The sequence below is a fragment of the Panulirus ornatus genome, chromosome 29 (genome assembly GCF_036320965.1).
Source record: "Panulirus ornatus isolate Po-2019 chromosome 29, ASM3632096v1, whole genome shotgun sequence".
Lineage (NCBI taxonomy): Eukaryota > Metazoa > Arthropoda > Malacostraca > Decapoda > Palinuridae > Panulirus > Panulirus ornatus.
The window spans coordinates 13,957,502-13,968,330 of record NC_092252.1 but is presented as its reverse complement, the minus strand read 5'-3'; the positions used below and the strand labels follow the sequence as shown (position 1 = coordinate 13,968,330).

General features: G+C 38.8%; 1 protein-coding gene across 2 annotated transcripts in view; it reads left to right on the top strand.

The window, feature by feature from the left end:
* The first annotated feature begins 1,053 nt into the window (after nucleotides 1–1,053).
* The window catches only part of Mical (Molecule interacting with CasL), a 305,178-nt gene continuing 295,402 nt past the window's right edge, over nucleotides 1,054–10,829 (top strand). For both annotated transcript variants that reach the window (XM_071679258.1, XM_071679257.1), the window contains exon 1: nucleotides 1,054–1,198. The gene's annotated coding sequence lies outside the window, so the exon portion shown is untranslated. The remainder of the gene's footprint in view (nucleotides 1,199–10,829) is intronic.

Genomic DNA, 10,829 nt, shown 5'->3' with positions numbered 1-10,829 from the left:
AAAAAAAAGATGAAACATTTTATTTATATATTATTCAATACTGCTGATCTGATCTGTGATGGGACCGTCCAACAACCATCAGTGTATGGCTTCAATCGCCGCCAGCATATTATGACTATCCACGATCGTTACCCTGAGATGCCAATGACACCAGCTATCTAAGGAAGATAAACTGTCCATCCTTCTTGCGTTACAGGCAATTTGACCCGCGTCCAATATCTACCTGAGTAAACCTATGCAGCATAACGTTGTTCGTTTGGTTATTAAGGTTAATAAGCTTATTAAGGTAAACAGCTTGGTCTGTTCCTGGCACTCCATCGATAACGCGGGAAACAAAACGACGAACAAGTATGAAAAAAGAGCAGTCGACTTCTTCAGTCATTAAACGTATGATACCACAATATTTCTGCAGTTTTGGGTTAAGATGTAGTCGTATATTGGATGTGTAAGGAACCTCTCAATCATTCTTTTATTTAATAAAGTATATACTCGACGATCATCCATCATCACTTATACTTCACTAATGTGAACATTGTTACTGTTCTATACCGGTTCCGGTAACTGTTATCCTCCCAGCTTTAATGATTTGGTTGGTTAGTTATTTGAGTTGTAGGGCATATTGACTGCTAGGGTCATTAAAACAATTTTGGTTATCTTAGCGGCACTTGCAACATGAATTTATTTAAGTGCGCTTATGAAATATCCCTGAAGATAAATCAGTTATGCTAGAAAACTGCTCTGCGAACGTTATTTGATAACTATTAATGTAAAATGTTAATAACTTGTATTGTAAGATAAGAAGTATCAATGTATTTTTCATTTAAAACTGTAAATGTTCAAATTTGTCACGGATAATTTTTCTGGGGTTGCATTTCATACATAGAAACGTTGGCATCAAATGAAAACTATGAAGTTGTATATTATTCTTTAAAGTTAAAACAATATGAATATTTTACAGGAGTCTTATGACTAGAAAGTATCATCAATTATGTTTTTAGGTTTGTTTTGGAAGTATTATTATTTTAAGACGAAGATATTATGAGGTAGAAGTAAAGAGTTGTCGGAGGACAAGTTTACGGTAGTGTTGTGGAGGTCAGTGTTCGGAAAGGTTTGTTACCTAAATCCAAAAATTTTGACGGCAAACCTATCAAAACACTAGTGGATGTAAATGTTAAAGTACAATGCCTTTTATTGGATGGTAGGTACCAGGTAACCATGCCTGATGTGCTGTCAATTGTTTTTACAAACATAAGGGTAATCATTTGCTAAGATTTAAAAGCCTCACCCACTTCATGTAGAGGCAGACCCTGAAGGCAGCACCGTAAGTTTACTGATGGTGTAGTTATTAATTGTGGTTATATATATATATATATATATATATATATATATATATATATATATATATATATATATATGACCCGAAGTAGCTCGAGCGTTGCAAGAAGTATAAAGAGTATATAAATTCCAGGATTAGGTTGTTAACGAAGGCATGCTAGAACACTTACGGAACAAAGATGATTGATTTTACTTTGTCATAGTTAATTAACTGTTTAGTGCTGCCACGAATGTGACTGGAATATATTACTTTCCTTTGTAGTACATGTATGTGGGAATTGCTGGGGGGAGCTTATGATCATTTTTGTCAAAGTGGTTGTTTTGCCGACATATGTAAACGGCACAGATGGTATAATAGACATATTTATCATTGGATTAGTTGTTTTTTTCGCTCAATATTTCAAATTATCGATGAACTTGGTGGTATGTGAGGTTGGCTAGAGTCGGGATAAGGGTCAGGGAAGGTTGGTTGGTGTGGCCCGGGTAATTCAGCACTGTATGTCTTTACTTCATCCTCTACATGTCTTTCCTCTGCATCCCTTAACCTGATGGGCTTCTCTTTATAGTTTTGGATTTTCTTGCATTCTCTACTATGTACTTTTCAAATTTTCTTTGTTCCTTATTTCTAAGATGTCTTCTTGTATTTTTGCTCAGACCATGTTAAAGCTGGCTGGCTGGAATGCCAGGTATTCCTTCTGTACAGCACATCTCAAAATTCCTTTGCTCTTTAACACCTTATCTCTACTTTTCTTTCTTGTTTATTTTCCCTCTGTATTTGAGGCTAAAAAGTACCAATATTTATACTTCATGTTAAACTTCACAAAACCTTTCTCTAGAGTGCTCCAGTTCCTGGCAGCTAAATCTCATTTGCCAATGGATATTGTTATAGAAATTGCTGAGTTTTGTGTAGTTTGTGCCAGTGTCATGCCACTAGGAAGTTATTTTTGAGTGCCATTTGAGGACTATGCCTTCATGGATTTTCCAGTTATAAATGATGATATACCTCTACTGTCTGTGCTCTAGGGAGAACAGCCCCCTGTGATTTCAACTGTTTCTAGTAATTTAGTTCCTTCCCCTCATTAATTTTGGCCATAAAAGATATCAATATTTTGTACTTCTGCAGTTTCACCTGACTTTTGGAGTGGTGTTAGATCTCATTGATGTTATTTATATGAGAGAATTAGTGCCTTGAAAAGTCCCATCACTTTTTTTCTTCCCTTGCCTTGAGAGTCCTCTGGATTCATCTCACCACCCTTTAGAGGAGGCGGCTGTTAGTTTATTGTGTTCGCTGAAGGTTAGGGCATTAGATATTGATTTGAGGTCTTTCCCAGTATTCATTTGATTTATGTCCATTTAGTATTGTTTTTTATTTCATTTTTTCCTTACTGGACGTGTTAAAATTTATCCCCCTTTTCCTCAAACTGGAGGAGTTGAAATTTATCACCATTGAAAAGCTCGTTGTTTCCTGTTAACCGCTGGAAGACTAGTGTGTGTGTGTGTGTCACTGGCTTGCCATTTGCTGGCCAGAGTCCAGTCAACTGCGATTGGGGTAGGACATTATAACTGTACGAGGTCTAGTTGACAGCATTTACTCGAATGATTTCTCGGGATTCCAACTCCGGAGGCATGGTCCTTACTTACAAGCCTGATAGACTATGTGTTGTGGGGAGAGTTTACACTTGTGTTGCCCATGTCACTTAACTTTATGTGTATATATATATATATATATATATATATATATATATATATATATATATATATACCATGTCTTTACATGTGTGTGTCCAGCCTTGCTATTTACCCATTTCTTTACTTATGTAATGTGTGAGTATGTTAAGGTTCATCATGAACAGAAGTCCTGTTCAGAAATCTTTGGAATATTTAGCAGTTTAAGAAAAGTAATAGAAATCTCGGTGTCGCTCTCTAGAGATGCCATTGACTATACAGTAATTATGTGACTGACTTGCTGAGTACTCTGGTGCATGGTCTTGCTAATGGCAAAACCACACAAGCAACCAGCTTATGAGAATAGAAGGAAATAATATGATATACTGTACATTGTGTATATCTTAGAAGTATGGGGAAAGTGGTTGAACTTTTGAGTGAGGTCATATTGGAAAAGTTCATGTCAGATAGCTTGTAAACCAGTAAATTAATTTGAACTTAAACAGATCTTCAAGTTTTTGGCATTAATCAACACTGATAAATGTATGAAATATTAGTGTCCATCATGAAAACTGCTGTAGTCTTATTCTTTCTTTTTTTTGTCTCACCTGTTGAGATCTTTTTCTCACTTACTACTGGTCAGAGGAGGCACTGCTGAAGACTGTCCAGCAAAAAAGTTAGAGCTGCATCTGATATGAGATCAGTAAATAGTCAGTAGAAGGAAGAATCAGGCCTTTGTGCAATGAGAATAAGTGCTCAGAAGGAAGATAATCACATCAGAAAGCCTGCCTCCAAGAAAAATGTTTTAAGAGGCTGATTTGCTTTGTAATTTGAGGTTTCCAAGTTAGATTAGGGTCATTAATCAAATCATTGATGTCAGTGATATGATGGAATCATGCAGCCTTCAAGAATTTTTATTTATATTTTTCCATGTTTGATTGCTGTTTCCGTTGTTTTGACATAGCGCCTGGAACAGGCAAAGAAAGGCTGCATTATCTCGTATCCATTACCTACCTACCTGTTATGTGTAATGCACCAAAACCACAGTTCCCTGTCTACAACCAGACCCAACAGACCTTTCCTTGTTTTACCATAGCCACTTCACATGCCTGGTTTCAGTCCATTGACAAAACCTCAACCCCTCTATTCCACCTCTTTGCAATTCACTCTGTCCCATGCAAGTCTCACCCTCATGCATGTTCAGGCACCAATCGCCCCAAATCGTTTTCCCTCCATCCGTCCATCTCCATTGGTCTGCCCTTTCTCCTTGTTCTCTCTACTTCTAACACTCATATCCTCTTTATCAACCTTTCCTCACTCACTCTCTCCATATGTCTAAACCATCTCAGCACTCCCTTTTCAGCTTTCTTAGCCTCATGCTTTCTGTTACCACACCTCTCCCTTCCCCTTTGATGACATACTTGAACCACCTCACACCACATGTCCTCAAATGCTTAATTTCCAAAACATCCCTCCTCCTCCACACATCCTCATCAATAGCCCATTCCTAGCATCCGTATGATATTGTTGGGACTGCTATACCTTCATACATACCCATTTCTGCCCTCCCAGATGGCAGTCTTTCCAGACATTCTGCATTGCTTTCAGAAACTTCGCCTCCTCACCCATCATATGACTTGATTCCACTTCCATGGTTCCATTCACTTCCATATCCACTCTCAGGTATTTAAACACTTCATTTTCTCTAATTTTTCTTCATTCAAACTCATACCCTCAACCCTGCTAAACTTGCTAGCTTTACTTTTATTCACACTTCCAAGCTCAGTCACTAACTTCTGCAGTTTTTCTCTCAAATCAGCCACCAGAGCTGTATCATCAACAAACAACAGTGAAGACTCACTTCCCAGGCCCTGTCATCTCCTACAGACTGCATAATCTCCCCAGTCTCCAAGACTCTTGCATTACATACCTCATCATCCCATCCATAAACAAATGAAACAGCCATGTGACATTGCACACCCATGCCGCAGACTACCCTTCATTTCGAACTGCTCATTCTACTCTCTTCCTACTTTTACATATGCTTTACACCCTTTATAAATACTCGTTGCTTCTAGCTGCTTTTCTCCCACACCATATATCCTTAAGACCTTCCACAGGGCTTCTGTATCACCTTGTCATATGCTTTTTCTAGATACATGAATGCCATTTGCAAATTGATCTGTTTCTCATAATATTTCTTACACATTGTGTAAAACAAACACCTGATCCACTTTTGAAACCACATTGCTCATAACCAGTCTGATGCTTTGTATGTTCCTTTCACCCTCTCGTACAGCTTACCAGAGACACTTAACATACTTGTACCTCTGTAGTTATAACGCTTATCTTTGTCCCCTTTGCTTTTATACAGTGGCACTGTACATGCATTTTGCTGATCCTCAGGCACCTCACCACATTTAATACATGCATTGAACAACACACTCGCACCCCTTAAATCAAACTGCAATACCATCCATACCAGCTGCCTTGCTACATTTCATGTGATGTAAGGCTTTCACCACCTCTTTATACCAAACCATTTTCTTTGACTTTCTCACTTCCCTTACCACCCTGACGCAAACACCCTACATTTGCCACCCTATTATCAAACACATTCAACAGTTTTTCGAAATACTCACTCCACTCTTCATTTCACCACTTCCTGTTATCACTTCCCCCTTTGACCCCCTTCACCAATGTTCCAGTTTGTCTTGTTTTTTGCACATTGCTGATCTAAAACATTTGCCCTCTTTTTTAACCCCTGCACTTTACTCTTGACCTGCTGCTTTCTCTTGTACATCTCCCAATCATTTGCACTCCTTACATGTAAGCACCGCCGAAATACCTCGCTTTTTTTTTTTTTTTTCGCTTGTAACTTTTTCATACCACCACTCTACTCTTTCTATTCTGCCCATCTCCCTCCTTTAGCATGCCACATGCATCTCGTACGTACCAGACTTTTTCCCGTAATCCCTCCCATTCCCCCATCCATTGCCTTAGCTTCATTTACTCCCACTTTTGCCATTCTACACTCAGTCTCTTGATAATGTTTTACAAAAGATTTTTTCCAAGCTCACTTACTCTCACCACTCTCTTCTCACAGATAATGTTCCCTCTTTCTCTCTCACCTCCACATCAGACATGCCACGAGCTGCCCTACTCAGCTCATTCACATCCAGAAGTCTATCAATTTACACACCTATAAGTTATTATTTAATCCAGTAATGACCGTTGACCATCTTTCCTACTCGCATACGTATACTTGTGCATGACCCTCTTTTTAAAACAGGTATTCCCCAGTTACCAGTCATTTTTCAGTACACAACTCAAGATGTTCAGAATCCATTAATTTTACTGAATACCCCATGTCCCTCACCTCAGTTATGCCCTCAACTGCCACGTCTCACCTTCGCATTTTAATCACCCGTCACTAATACACTGGTTCTCTCGCATCAAACTGCCGTCACACTCAAGTGCTTCCAAAACACTTGCCACTCTTGATCTATCTTCTAATGGCCAGGTTTACAAGCACTAATAATCACCCATCTCTCGTCATTTACTTTCATTTCATCAAAAACTAGGAAGAATATAGAATTTTGCCTATATGAGTTAATGATTGAGAGAAATAGTTCGTCGAATAAACGATCACAGGTATGGAACAATGCAAAGGTATGCAAAAGGCCTAAATGAAGATCATGATATTCAGCCCAGGAAAACGTGTAGTTCTTGATAGTGTCCCACTATATATATATATATATATATATATATATATATATATATATATATATATATATATATATATATATATACGAGTAAAGTGCATGTGAACGCGCACCTTCATATGTATATGATGTTACCGGACACTACCTGCTTGCGGTTACACTGCGAAAGTCACTGGCAGTATCGTCAGTTGAGACAGTACAAAGAAGATGTTTAGAATGAATCCAATCTGTCCCAGTAGTTGAATGTAAAGCAGTCTTGGAGCTGTAGGGGCTCTTAGAGAACGGGTCCTATCTGATAGGGGTCCTGGGGTGATTATAAATGAATATTTTACGGGTTTAAGGATCATCGAAATGAAATCTTCAGTGCTTGGCATTCGAGTTCCCGTCAACCAGCACCAGCAACCTTAAACGGAGTTATTTATGGAATATTTTTGACGCCAGAATTTATAGGCGATGCTTTGGAGATAATAGGGCGTATGGGTTTCTGGTAAAAATAGTGATGCGCTAGTGGTGCCTTCTCATGTTCTTTGGTGGGAGGAGGATGAGATGGTGTTCTGTAGACACACACACACACACACACACACACCAGGGGAGTTGGAAGGGGTTGAGTGGTCACTTTTTATCGTGAAATGGCTGATGAGGGTTGGCGAAATTTATGGTGGTTGGAGTGTGGTATGGAGTTGAGGAAGGAAAAATGTACGTAATTGTTGTTATCTATAGTGTCGGTGTGTGTGTGCCTGTGAGCACTCTTTGTGAGTACCACTAATGTACTACTGGGACAGTGCTTTACCTTCGTGTTGCTTCGTCTCTTGACCTTTATTCCAGTATATATATATATATATATATATATATATATATATATATATATATATATATATATATATATATACAAGGTTAAGAGACTGGGCAACACGAGTGTAACTCTCCCCGTTACACACACACACACACACACCGTGGTGTAACGGTTAGCGTTGCTGACCATAACGCATTTGCGGGCCGCCCGGGTTCAAGCGTATAGGTTTAAATCCTGGTTGCGGCAGTTGGTACACAGTCAACCTCGCTGTGTAAAACCTTGTATATGTACCATGTATAATCTTGTTGAGTATTGTGTGTGCGTTTGAGGTGCCCCATCCCTTGAACGTGCGTTTGTGTGTGTTTAAGAACGGATGGTAGGATTGGAAAGATGGTTAAGGTTGTATTTGTTTCTAACAGGGTATAGGTGGAAAGTTGCGAGCGCATCAGCTAATGGCATTTGTATGAGGGTTGTGAAAACTTACCTACCTACGACTACATACGACGTGATTTTGCCAAGAGGCAAGGTTAGCGTGTGTGATTTTGCCAAGAGGCAAGGCTAGCGTGTAGCGTTTACCGCACGGGAGAATACCTAGGGTGAGGTATTGCTTAAATGGCAAGGCTTACGCTTGTCGCTCGCCGCACGTTTTGATTGCTGAATAATGCTATTCTAAGCTGACGCTTTCGTTACTTGCACATTCTGGGTCCACCTGGGAATTATTTCAAGTACTTGTCTAGTTTGCTTAAAAAGAAAAAAAAAAAGACTCGATAGTTCCATGTATGCATGTTCTTTTTTCTCCTGGCAATTTATTGTAGTCTAATTAGCTTCCTTGCTGGCTGGCTTATATTTTTTTTTCAGATTTATTTTCGGTATGTTTTACAGCATTCTTGCAGATTTTGTCTCATTTGTTTAGATACTTTCGGAATCAATACGGTTTCCTTTACATCTTCAATTTGTTTTCACGCTTTGATCATGTATATTTTGCTCTTATTTTTAGGGAATTTAGTTCCAGTTCTTTCAGCGTTTCATGATGGTTATGTTCCAAACCCTCGCTTCTGCCCATGAAATGCTTATGAATTTCTGATTTTGTTTCGTTGTTGGCAGTACGGGGAGAGATGAGTCAAGATGTTGCGGAGGATTGGATAAACGAAAGTGTGGGGAAGGCAAAGGCACTAGAGGAGTTAATCTGTACAGATCACTAGCGGTTCTTCTTAGCATGAATGATATGAATTACAGTGACAGAATCAGGAAGAAAGTGTCATTTCATTATCGTATATCTATGAATACATAATGGCTCCCTCAAAATATTGTTGCTTTAGTTTGTATAACTTTCCAGGAGCAGTTTGAAAAGAAATTCAGTTGTCTTGCTCTCCTCTCGTTGAGTGCAGGTGTCATCTGGATCAGCTATGTTTACCACACGTGTTTAAAGAGGTGCTTAATTTGCCATCCATAAGGTCAGGCCCAGAAGAGAAATCCGTTAGTGGAAGTCAGGAGAGGGGATGCATGTGAGCCGTTAGTGGTAGTCATATGTAGCCACTTCATGTATTACCTTGAGGTGAGGTTGGCCCGTATCCGGCCTTTGACATGCCAGTGCCATGACCCTGACGGCCACAGTGCTGTCCGTTACTCTCGCGTGAAGCCTCCCACACCAAACTTTTCTCTCATAATACAATAAATGACCTCTTTCACTCAGACTATGAATTGATAGTTAATACTTTAATACGTTTATTTCTTTCCAATGAACATTACATATCTGCCTGTAAACTTCACCAATATCTAGAACGGGAAATGAAAATAGCCACACATGAAAACTACAGTTTGGCAATACGATATTTATCCATTTAGCAGCAAGTTACAAGAACGATGTGTGTGTGTGTGTGTGTGTGTGTGTGTGTGTGTGTGGCTCTTGTTGATAGAAATAGATACATACATAGACCGGTACAGACAAGATACGTTGTTATGTGAGCCAACAGCAGACGTGTCTGGCATGTAACGGTTACTTAGTCCGATTCATAGTGGCGTTGTTGTTGCATTTGCTTACTTGAGTTCGTTGTGGGTTTAGCTTTGTTTATGCAGCAGCACTAGCGGATCTTTATAAATGCTGCTGTTGCTTTGTTATACTCGTTAACGTTTTGTGTGCTTATGTCATTGTCTTTTGAAAAAGGCACGTGGATCTGAATACCACTGTTAGCCGACGTATTGTAGATCATAAAATTTACGGTCTTTTTTTTTTATGTAATGGTCGGCTTTCCATATCAAGCATGTTTGCTGTACATTATAACTCATCTGCGCCCACTTTATAACTGGTTTAGCTCTGTAACCATTTGAGTTATTGTAATATGTCAAGCACTATGTTAGGGATGTTGATAACCTCTCGAGCAAGGGTCTGTAACCCACTGTTTGTTCTGCTGTTGTCAGAAATGTTATACATGTGACCGGGAGGACGATATGATGTGCCTCCAGCATGCTTGAGGGTGCCAAGTTTCATTAACTGCATTTTGGGTAAACAAGAAACAGGAATATGAAAAAATCATATTACTGTATTATTACAAACTGGACTTGCATTTTGTTGCCTCAAGTTTATAGTACCTTATTTGGTAAAAGACTATTTTTGTTTCCTCCTTTTAAACAGCCTGTTATTGTGCTTGTTCATATTTTCCTTTTGTATGCTGTTTGTACAGTGTAGTTCTGCATGTTTGATTTCACATATTGTTTTAATCCTCTGAAATAGGTTTTTGCATGAGATGTATGATTACCGCGTGCGGCATTTGCGGCCGATCACTCATTACATGCTCATTACCTATGTGTACCCATCTCTCGAACATTCTCTGCTATCTTATAACTTCATAAGTTTATGTATGCTTTCTACATTAATCATATCCTCATTTTGTTTCATTTTTCCACCAGTCTTATCAAAGTACATTTTTTTTTTTTACCTCTTTAACGAGTTTCCTGTTTTATTATTGTCAGGGCCTTGGGTTGCTTTAACCTTGTATTTTTTTTTTTTTTTATGTTCGCTGAGACGGCACGGGCAATTGAGGCCCTAAATCAAGGCCATCCAGTTAACGCTGTGTGTGTGTGTATATATATATATATATATATATATATATATATATATATATATATATATATATATATATTCATACATGCTCGCCATTTTTCGCGTGAGCGAGGTAGCGTCTGCTCGCCATTTCCAGCGTGAGTGAGGAAGCGTCAAGAAATAGACGATAGAGCCTTAGAAGGAAAAATCCTCACTTGGGTCATTGCTCCGTTCCCTCTTTTTGAAAGTAATACATGAAGGGTGAAATTCA